Raw genomic sequence first — 11689 nt, 5'->3', positions numbered from 1 at the left:
AGTCCAATTCAGACTAGGCCTTGGGGGGCGCCCAACCTCTCCTCTCTCTTTCCCCTAAAGCCCAATAAGGCCCATATACTCCCCGGTGAATTCCCGTAACTCTCCGGTACTCCGAAAAATACCCGAATCACTCGGAACCTTTCCGATGTCCGAATATAGTCGTCCAATATATCGATCTTTACGTCTCGACCATTTCGAGACTCCTCGTCATGTCCCCGATCTCATCCGGGACTCCAAACTCCTTCGGTACATCAAAACTCATAAAGTCATAATATAACTGTCATCGAAACCTTAAGCGTGCGGACCCTACGGGTTCGAGAACAATGTAGACATGACCGAGACACGTCTCCGGTTAATAACCAATAGCGGAACTTGGATGCCCATATTGGCTCCCACATATTCTACGAAGATCTTTATCGGTCAGACCGCATAACAACATACGTTATTCCCTTTGTCATCGATATGTTACTTGCCCGAGATTCGATCGTCGGTATCTCAATACCTAGTTCAATCTCGTTACCGGCAAGTCTCTTTACTCGTTTCGTAATAGCTCATCTCACAACTAACTCATTAGTTGCAATGCTTGCAAGGCTTATGTGATGTGTGTTACCAAGAGGGCCCAGAGATACCTCTCCGACAATCGGAGTGACAAATCTAATCTCGAAATACACCAACCCAACATGTACCTTTGGAGACACCTGTAGAGCTCCTTTATAATCACCCAGTTACGTTGTGACGTTTGGTAGCACACAAAGTGTTCCTCCGGCAAACGGGAGTTGCATAATCTCATAGTCATAGGAACATGTATAAGTCATGAAGAAAGCAATAGCAACATACTAAACGATCGGGTGCTAAGCTAATGGAATGGGTCATGTCAATCACATCATTCTCCTAATGATGTGATCCCGTTAATCAAATGACAACACATGTCTATGGTTAGGAAACATAACCATCTTTGATTAAGGAGCTAGTCAAGTAGAGACATACTAGTGACACTTTGTTTGTCTATGTATTCACACATGTATTATGTTTCCGATTAATACAATTCTAGCATGAATAATAAACATTTATCATGAAATAAGGAAATAAATAATAACTTTATTATTGCCTCTAGGGCATATTTCCTTCAGTCTCCCACTTGCACTAGAGTCAATAATCTAGACCACATCGCCATGTGATTTAACATCAATAGTTCACATCACCATGTGATTAACACCCATAGTTCATATCATCATGTGACCAACACTCAAAGGGTTTACTAGAGTCAGTAATCTAGTTCACATCTATATGTGATTAACACCCAAAGAGTACTAAGGTGTGATCATGTTTTGCTTGTGAGAGAAGCTTAGTCAACGAGTCTGCCAAAATTCAGATCCGTATGTATTTTGGAAATTTCTATGTCTACAATGCTCTGCACGGAGCTACTTTAGCTAATTGCTCCCACTTTCAATATGTATCCAGATTGAGACTTAGAGTCATCTGGATTAGTGTCAAAACTTGCATCGACGTAACCCTTTACGACAAACCTTTTGTCACCTCCATAATCGAGAAACATATCCTTATTCCACTAAGGATAATTTTGACCAATGTCCAGTGATCTACTCCTAGATCACTATTGTACTCCCTTGCCAAACACAGGGCAGGGTATACAATAGGTCTGGTACACAGCATGGCATACTTTATAGAACCTATGGCTGAGGCATAGGGAATGACTTTCATTCTCTCTTTCTATCTTCTGACGTGGTCGGGCTTTGAGTCTTACTCAATTTCACACCTTGTAACACAAGCAAGAACTCTTTCTTTGACTGTTCCATTTTGAACTACTTCAAAAACTTGTCAAGGTATCTACTCATTGAAAACTTATCAAGCGTCTTGATCTATCTCTATAGACCTTGATGCTCAATATGTAAGCAGCTTCACCGAGGTATTTCTTTGAAAAATTCTTTCAAACACTTCTTTATGCTTTACAGAATAATTCTACATTATTTCCGATCAACAATATGTCACTCACATATACTTATCAGAAATGTTGTAGTGCTCCCACTCACTTTCTTGTAAATACAGGCTTCACCGCAAGTCTGTATAAAACTATATGCTTTGATGAACTCATCAAAGCGTATATTCCAACTCCGAGATGCTTGTACTAGTCCATAGATGGATCACTAGAGCTTGCACATTTTGTTAACACCTTTAGGATTGACAAAACCTTCTGGTTGCATCATATACAACTCTTCTTTAAGAAATCCATTAAGGATTGCAGTTTTGTTATCCATTTGCCAGATTTAATAAAATGTGGCAATTGCTAACATGATTCAAACAGACTTTAAGCATCGATACGAGTGAGAAAATCTCATCGTAGTCAACACCTTGAACTTTGTCAAAAACCTTTTTCGACAAGTCTAGCTTTATAGATAGTAACACTACTATCAGCGTCCGTCTTCCTCTTGAAGATCCATTTAATCTCAATGGCTTGCCGATCAACGGGCAAGTCAACCAAAGTCCATACTTTGTTCTCATACATGGATCCCATCTCAGATTTCATGGCCTCAAGCCATTTCGCGGAATCTGGGCTCATCATCGCTTCCTCATAGTTCGTAGGCTCATCATGGTCAAGTAACATGACCTCCAGAACAGGATTACTGTACCACTCTGGTGCGGATCTCACTCTGGTTTACCTACGAGGTTTGGTAGTAACTTGATCTGAAGTTACATGATCATCATCATTAGCTTCCTCACTAATCGGTGTAGTAGTCACAGGAACAGATTTCTGTGATGAACTACTTTCCAATAAGGGAGCAGGTACAGTTACCTCATCAAGTTCTACTTTCCTCCCACTCACTTCTTTCGAGAGAAACTCCTTCTCTAGAAAGGATCCATTCTCAGCAATGAATAACTTGCCTTCGGATCTGTGATAGAAGGTGTACCCAACATTTTCTTTTGGGTATCCTATGAAGATTTACTTCTCCGATTTGGGTTCGAGCTTATCAAGTTGAAACTTTTTCACATAAGCATCACAGTCCCAAACTTTAAGAAACGACAGCTTAGGTTTCTCTCCAAACCACAGTTCTTACGGTGTCGTCTCAACGGGTTTAGATGGTGCCCTTTTAAACATGAATGTAGCTATCTCTAATGCATAACCCCAAAACGATAGTGGTAAATTGGTAAGAAACATCATATATTGTACTATATCTAATAAAGTACGGTTATGACGTTAGGACACACCATTATGCTGTGTGTTCCAGGTGGCACGAATTTGTGAAACTATTTCACATTGTTTTAATTGAAGACCAAACTCGTAACTCAAATATTTGTCTCCGCGATCAGATCGTAGAAACCATATTTTCTTGTCACGATGATTACTCTGAAATTCTTTGAACTTTTCAAATGTTTCAGACTTATGTTTCATCAAGTAGATATACCCATATCTGCTCAAATCATCTGTGAAGGTCAGAAAATAACGATACCTGTCGCGAGCCTCAACACTCATCGGATCGCATACATCAGTATGTACTATTTCCAATAAGTCAGTTGCTCGCTCCATTGTTCCGGAGAACGGAGTCTTTAGTCATCTTGCCCATAAGGCATGGTTCGCAAGCACCAAGTGATTCATAATCAAGTGATTCCAAAATCCCATCAGCATGGAGTTTCTTCATGCGCTTTATTAACTTCGCATCTTTTGGTTTCAATATTATGAATATGTGTATCACTACGATCGAGATCCAATGAACTATTTTCATTGGGTGTGTAACCATATAAGGTTTTATTCATGTAAACAGAACAACAATTTATTCTCTTACTTAAATGAATAACCGTATTATAATAAACATGCTCAAATCATATTCATGCTCAACGCAAACACCAAATAACACTTATTTAGGTTCAACATTAATCCCAAAAGTATAGGGAGTGTGCGATGATGATCATATCAATCTTGGAACCACTTCCAACACACATCCTCACTTCACCTTTAACTAGTCTGTGTTTATTCTGCAACTCCCGTTTCGAGTTACTAATCTTAGCAACTGAACTAGTATCAAATACTGAGGGGTTGCTATAAACACTAGTAAAGTACACATCAATAACTTGTATATCAAATATACTTATGTTCACTTTGCCATCCTTCTTATCCACCAATCACTTGGGGTAGTTCCGCTTCCAGTGACCAGTCCCTTTGCAGTAGAAGCACTTAGTCTTAGGCTTAGGACCAGACTTGGGCTTCTTCACTTGAGTAGCAACCTGCTTGCTGTTCTTCTTGAAGTTCCCCTTCTTCCCTCTGCCCTTTTCTTGAAACTAGTGGTCTTGTCTACCATCAACACTTGATGTTTTTCTCGATTTCTACCTTCGTTAATTTCAGTTATCCCTTGCATATCATAGTTCATCACGAAGTTCTACTAACTTGGTGATGGTGACTAGAGAATTCTGTCAATCACTATTTTATCTGGAAGATTAACTCCCACTTGATTCAAGCAATTGTAGTACCCAGACAATCTGAGCACATGCTCACTAGTTGAGCGATTCTCCTCCATCTTTTAGCTATAGAACTTGTTGGAGACTTCATATCTCTCAACTCGGGTATTTGCTTGAAATATTAACTTCAACTCCTGGAACATCTCATATGGTCCATGACGTTCAAAACGTCTTTGAAGTCCCGATTCTAAGCCGTTAAGCATGGTGCACTAAACTATCTAGTCATCATATTGAGCTAGCCAAATGTTCATAACGTCTACATCTGCTCCTGCAATAGGTCTGTCACCTGGCGGTGCATCAAGGACATAATTCTTCTGTGCAGCAATGAGGATAAACCTCAGATCACGGATCCAATCCGCATCATTGCTACTAACATCTTTCAACACAATTTTCTCTAGGAACATATCAAAATAAACATATGAAAGCAACAACGTGAGCTATTGATCTACAACATAGATATGCTAATACTACCAGGACTAAGTTCATGATAAATTAAAGTTCAATTAATCATATTACTTAAGAAATCCCACTTAGATAGACATCCCTCTAATCCTCTAAGTGATCACGTGATCCAAATCAACTAAACCATGTCCGATCATCACATGAGATGGAGTAGTTTCAATGGTGAAAATCACTATGTTGATCATATCTACTATATGATTCACGCTCGACCTTTCGGTCTCCGTGTTCCGAGGCCATATCTGTATATGCTTGGCTCGTCAAGTTGACCTGAGTATTCCGCGTGTGCAACTGTTTTGCACCCGTTGTATTTGAACGTAGAGCCTATCACACCCGATCATCACGTGGTGTCTCAGCACGAAGAACTTTCGCAACGGTGCATACTCAGGGAGAACACTTCTTGATAATTAGTGAGAGATCATCTTAAAATGCTACCGCCAATCAAAGCAAGATAAGATGCATAAAAGATAAACATCACATGCAATCAATATAAGTGATATGATATGGCCATCATCATCTTGTGCTTGTGATCTCCATCTTTGAAGCACCATCATGATCACCATCGTCACCGGCGCGACACCTTGATCACCATCGTAGCATCGTTGTCGTCTCACCAATCTTATGCTTCCACGACTATCGCTACCGCTTAGTGATAAAGTAAAGCATTACAGCGCAATTGCATTGCATACAATAAAGCGACAACCATATGGCTCCTGCCAGTTGCCGATAACTCGGTTACAAAACATGATCATCTCTTACAATAAAATTTAGCATCATGTCTTGACCATATCACATCACAACATGCCCTGCCAAAACAAGTTAGACGTCCTCTACTTTGTTGTTGCAAGTTTTACGTGGCTGCTACGGGCTTAAGCAAGAACCAATCTTACCTACGCATCAAAACCACAACGATAGTTTGTCAAGTTGGTGCTGTTTTAACCTTCGCAAGGACCGGGAGTAGCCACACTTGGTTCAACTAAAGTTGGAGAGACTGACACCCGCCAGCCACCTGTGTGTAAAGCACGTCAGTAGAACAAGTCTCGCGTATGTGTACGCGTAATGTCGGTCCGGGCCGCTTCATCCGACAATACCGCCGAACCAAAGTATGACATGCTGGTAAGCAGTATGACTTATATCGCCCACAACTCACTTGTGTTCTACTCGTGCACAACATCAACGCATAAAACCTAGGCTCGGATGCCACTGTTGGGGAACGTAGTAATTTCAAAAGAATTCCTACGCACACGCAAGATCATGGTGATGCATAGCAACAAGAGGGGAGAGTGTGATCTACGTACCCTCGTAGACCGACAGCGGAAGCGTTATGACAACGCGGTTGATGTAGTCGTACGTCTTCATGGCCCGACCGATCAAGCACCGAAACTACGACACCTCCGAGTTCTAGCACACGTTCAGCTCGATGACGATCCCCGGACTCCGATCCAGCAAAGTGAGGGGGAAGAGTTCCGTCAGCATGACGGCGTGGTGACGATCTTGATGTTCTACCGTCGCAGGGCTTCGCCTAAGCACCGCTACAATATTATCGAGGATTATGATGGAAGGGGGCACCGCACACGGCTAAGAGAACGATCACGAAGATCAACTTGGGTGTCTATGGGGTGCCCCTTGGCCACGTATATAAAGGAGTGGAGGAGGGGGGAGAGGGCCGGCCCCTATGGCGCGCCCTGGAGGAGTCCTACTCCCACCGGGAGTAGGATCCCCCCCCCCCTTCCAAGTAGTAGGAGTAGGAGTCAAGGCAAGGGAAGGGAGAAGAGAAGGAAGGAGGGGGCGCAGCCCCTCCCCTAGTCCAATTCGGACTAGGCCTTGGGGGGCGCCCAACCTCTCCTCCCTCTTTCCCCTAAAGCCCAATAAGGCCCATATACTCCCCGGTGAATTCCCGTAACTCTCCGGTACTTCGAAAAATACCCGAATCACTCGGAACCTTTCCGATGTCCGAATATAGTCATCCAATATATCGATCTTTACGTCTCGACCATTTCGAGACTCCTCGTCATGTCCCCGATCTCATCCGGGACTCTAAACTCCTTCAGTACATCAAAACTCATAAACTCATAATATAACTGTCATCGAAACCTTAAGCGTGCGGACCCTACGGGTTCGAGAACAATGTAGACATGACCGAGACACGTCTCCGGTCAATAACCAATAGCGGAACCTGGATGCTCATATTGGCTCCCACATATTCTACGAAGATCTTTATCGGTCAGACCGCATAACAACATACGTTATTCCCTTTGTCATCGGTATGTTACTTGCCCGAGATTCGATCGTCGGTATCTCAATACCTAGTTCAATCTCGTTACCGGCAAGTCTCTTTACTCGTTTCATAATACCTCATCTCGCAACTAACTCATTAGTTGCAATGCTTGCAAGGCTTATGTGATGTGTATTACCGAGAGGGCCTAGAGATACCTCTCCGACAATCGGAGTGACAAATCCTAATCTTGAAATATGCCAACCCAACATGTACCTTTGGAGACACCTGTAGAGCTCCTTTATAATCACCCAGTTACGTTGTGGCGTTTGGTAGCACACAAAGTGTTCCTCCGGCAAACGGGAGTTGCATAATCTCATAGTCATAGGAACATGTATAAGTCATGAAGAAAGCAATAGCAACATACTAAACGATCGGGTGCTAAGCTAATGGAATGGGTCATGTCAATCACATCATTCTCCTAATGATGTGATCCCGTTAATCAAATGACAACACATGTCTATGGTTAGGAAACATAACCATCTTTGATTAACGAGCTAGTCAAGTAGAGGCATACTAGTGACACTTTGTTTGTCTATGTATTCACACATGTATTATGTTTCCGGTTAATACAATTCTAGCATGAATAATAAACATTTATCATGAAATAAGGAAATAAATAATAACTTTATTATTGCCTCTAGGGCATATTTCCTTCACTTCCCTCCTCGTCGCCTTCCCGTGCCTCCCCGTGACTGCTGAGCACGGCAGAGCCGCGGCCGGACGCGCTCGGCGGTGCCCGGCTCGGGTGCCCCTGCCCCGGCTATAAATAGCCCGTCCGCGGCTTGTCCGAGCTCATCAGCAGCTCCCCCGCCCTCTTCTATGCCTCCCCAAGCGCTCATTCTTCCCGGAGCCCCTCTCTGGCCCCCTCCCCATAGCCATGGCCGCCGCCTCGCCTTCTCTGATTCCGGCGACCAGAGCCTCCCCTCGTTGTTCCTCCACCATGACTGCATCCCCCATGCTCCGGCGACTCTCCCCGTGGCCTCGGCCTCTCCTCTCCTCCACTGTAGCCCCCACTTCGCCGGCAACCAAAACCCCCTCTCCGCCGCAGGCCCTGCTGCTCTCTGTCCGACGCTCATCGACGGCAGCGGCTACCACCTCTGGATGTGCCTCCCTCCCCTGGTCATCTGGGTAGGTCGCACGGCCCCCGCCGTGGCCGGACTCGCCGGCAGTCGCCGTTGGGGTGTCCTCCTCCCTCGGCCAGGCGCGAGCCCGAGCGTGAGGTTGAAGACCCCAGGGCCAGGCGGGCCCCTCCTCGCGCGGCCCCACCTGTCGGCGACCGAAGGGCCTGGCACAGTGCCACGCCGGATAAGTGGTGGCACCCTTCGGCGAAGCCGTTTCCCCGCACCGAAAGCGCACTTCGCCGTGCTTCAGAGAGAAACATGTTTTCGTTTTCTGAAAACGTACTTTCTGTCGCCTGTGGTTAGTAATGCGCTTTCCCTTTTCTGAAAACGTATTTTCCTTAGTGCGCTTTCTGTTTTAACCGACAAGGGCCTGTCTGTGAATACTGATTTTACATATTAGTCACTGTCATTCAAATGGTTGTATCTTTGCAACCACAACTCCGATTGAGGTGATTCCAGCGCTCACGTTCTCAGTTCGTCGGGCTCTTTCCGTTGGTATCATTTTCATAATGTTTTCACATAATGAAAATGGCCATTTTTCCCTTGCCCGTAAACAGCCCCCTCCGAGAGAGAACTCTTTCCGGCAAATCTTTCTGCGATTGTTTCGCACTTCTTCCCGGAGTATTTGTCGATCCCCAGGCAAGCCAACCTCTTATCATGAGCCCTGAACTTGCATGTTGACTTTGCTTGCACCTTCTGTGTGTGTGTGTGTGTGTAGTTGCAGTTGTTTCTTATCGTTTTCGGTTGCAGTCATTTCGTTATGCTTATCATGCATGCTTGTGTTTTCATGATATATTTGCCATGCTAGTTGGAATGTTGTTATTGCCATGTCATTACTCTATTATATTTTCAAGTCATCGTTATAAAATGTTATGAGGATTGTAATGCATCGTTGATATGTTATTACTTGGTATTGTCATGTTCTTTATGCTATAGTTGTGCACTTGAGAAGTTCAATATTTTGTTCATGCATTTGTATGCTCCATGCTCATTGTTGCATTCATGTCCATGATGATGGAGAATGAATTAAAATGACTTAATAATAGAAAACCTCCTCCGTCATCGATGGGATCGAGTCATAGTGCCACCAAATCGAACTTTTTCAGTGCAGCCACATTTGCCTTTGTGGGAAGGCCTTAATGCGGCCTATTGTCATGCCTCTCGTCGGTGCCTCCAACTAGGGAAGGTTATGGGCGTGCTTACCCTGATCAGGTAGGCGTACATAACCTTGTGTGCCCGTTGTTGAGATTTTTGGTACCGGTCCCCGTGAGGGATGTTTTGGCCACGACGGTGGTCGGTGTGTATTTGGTAGACACGGGGCCACCCAGGACTAGCCCAGTTGGGAAGTGAGTCGGAGTGGCCGGGAGACTGTCATGGCAGTAGGTTGGTTTTGTCGGAATGCCGTTGGTCCACCCGAATGGGAATGTGAGGCCATGGATTCCGTGGTGTGGGTACAGTGTGCTACCTCTGCAAAGTGTATATAAAGTCTATCGATAGCAACCCAGTTTGTATTAGGTCCCACTATCAGGTCTTGGTCGAAATGGAGGATAAACCTGAAATAATTAAGTTGGTAAATAAATATGTGATAACAAGAATATGGTGACTTGGACTATGAGATAGTCGTGAGGAGCCACGACGATGTTTTGGTATGATCACGAGACAAGGTCTCGGTGAGTGTTGGAGACCAAGTGTTGGTCATGGTAGTGATCACCAGAAGCATCACGTTTGAGACCAAGTGTTGGTCATGGTTGTGATCGCTGGAAAGATCATTGTTGGACTGGTTGTGATCGCCGTAAGGATCACGAGTTACTCTGGACAAGATCATGATGGTGGTTTGGTTGTGATCGCCGGAAAGTTCACCGTTTGGTTGTGAGGCAACCCATTGGTAAGAGAGTCCGAGGGACTCAGTTCACAAATTTTGGTTGCCTTGCATGAGTAATATGTTGCATTTAAAGAACCATGCCAGAACAGAAGATGATTGCATAAGGTTAAACATGCTATGTCTGCATTGAATGTGATCGGCAGTTTATTTTCAGCATAATTTATGATGCCATGCCATGCTTGAATTAATTACACCATGATTGGATGATAGGTTATGTTTTGCTTTTACCTTGTTAGAAGCATGTTTTGATATGCCATGTCAATGCCATGTTAGCAGATGCTATGATGTTGTTCATGCTTAGTTGATATTTTTATCATGCCACGTTTAGTAATTGATATGAGATAAGTTGTTGCATGTGCTTGGTTCTTGCCTTGTCTTCTGCTTGTTTGGATGCTATGTAATTGGTTGTCTTGCAAGTACATTCAATGTACTGACCTGGCGTGTCATGCCAGTTTTGTAGGTCATACCCGAGTTGTTCGCTTGATCCGTCGTGCTAGGCCGTAACCTTGCCAGTCCTGTGAGTTGTGGAGCCCAGCTAGAGTTGTTATGCTGCCAAACCAAGACTTCCGCCGCGCAATTTTAAATAAGCTTCCGCTGCCATTTAAATAGTCATAGGGCCATGCCAGATGATTGTACTCATCAATGATGTAAGCTTATGCACATGTATTTGATGAATGTTATTGTACCTGGAATGCTGTATTATGGACCTGTCGTGCGTCAGGTGTTATCCTGGGCTGACCTGCGAAGGCCCCCTGCTCCATGTGGATCGGGGTGCCACATTTTGTTAAACTCTTATATGATGTTTGTAGCAACTTACGTTGAGGTAGGTCGTAACATAGCAAACATATCTAAAATCAATGATGGCATAAAAATCCTTATTTTTTCCACTTTTTTTCTTGGGTTGTTTGTTTCCACATGGCAACTGCATAACATTCAACATGGAAAATGCAGTTCATTTAACATGGAAAATGCAGTTCATTCAACATGGCAAATGCAGTTTTGTCTCACATGTCAACTACATACATTTTCACATGGCAACTATAGTTCATTACACATGGAAAATACAGTTCAACACACATGTCAACTATAGTTGATTTCACATGGCAATTGTAGATCATGCTTATAATGTACTCAGTGGCTATTTGCAAGAGATGAGCAAGTCAATTAGTTGGCAACTGCATTGCAATCTATGATACGTCTCCAACGTATCTATAATTTTTTATTGTTCCATGCTATATTATATTCTATTTTGGACATTATTGGGCTTTATTATACACTTTTATATTATTTTTGGGACTAACCTATTAACCGGAGGCCCAGCCCAGAATTGTTGTGTTTTTCCTATTTCAGAGTTTCGCAGAAAAAGAATATCAAACGGAGTCCAAACGGAATGAAACCTTCGGGAACATGATTTCTGGAATGAATGTGATCCAGAGGACTTGGACCCTACGTCAAGAAAGATACCAGGAAGGCATGAGGTAG

This window comes from Triticum aestivum, chromosome 2A (genome assembly GCF_018294505.1).
Source record: "Triticum aestivum cultivar Chinese Spring chromosome 2A, IWGSC CS RefSeq v2.1, whole genome shotgun sequence".
NCBI lineage: Eukaryota > Viridiplantae > Streptophyta > Magnoliopsida > Poales > Poaceae > Triticum > Triticum aestivum.
The sequence above is the reverse complement of the archived record's forward strand: the minus strand, read 5'-3'. Positions refer to the sequence as shown.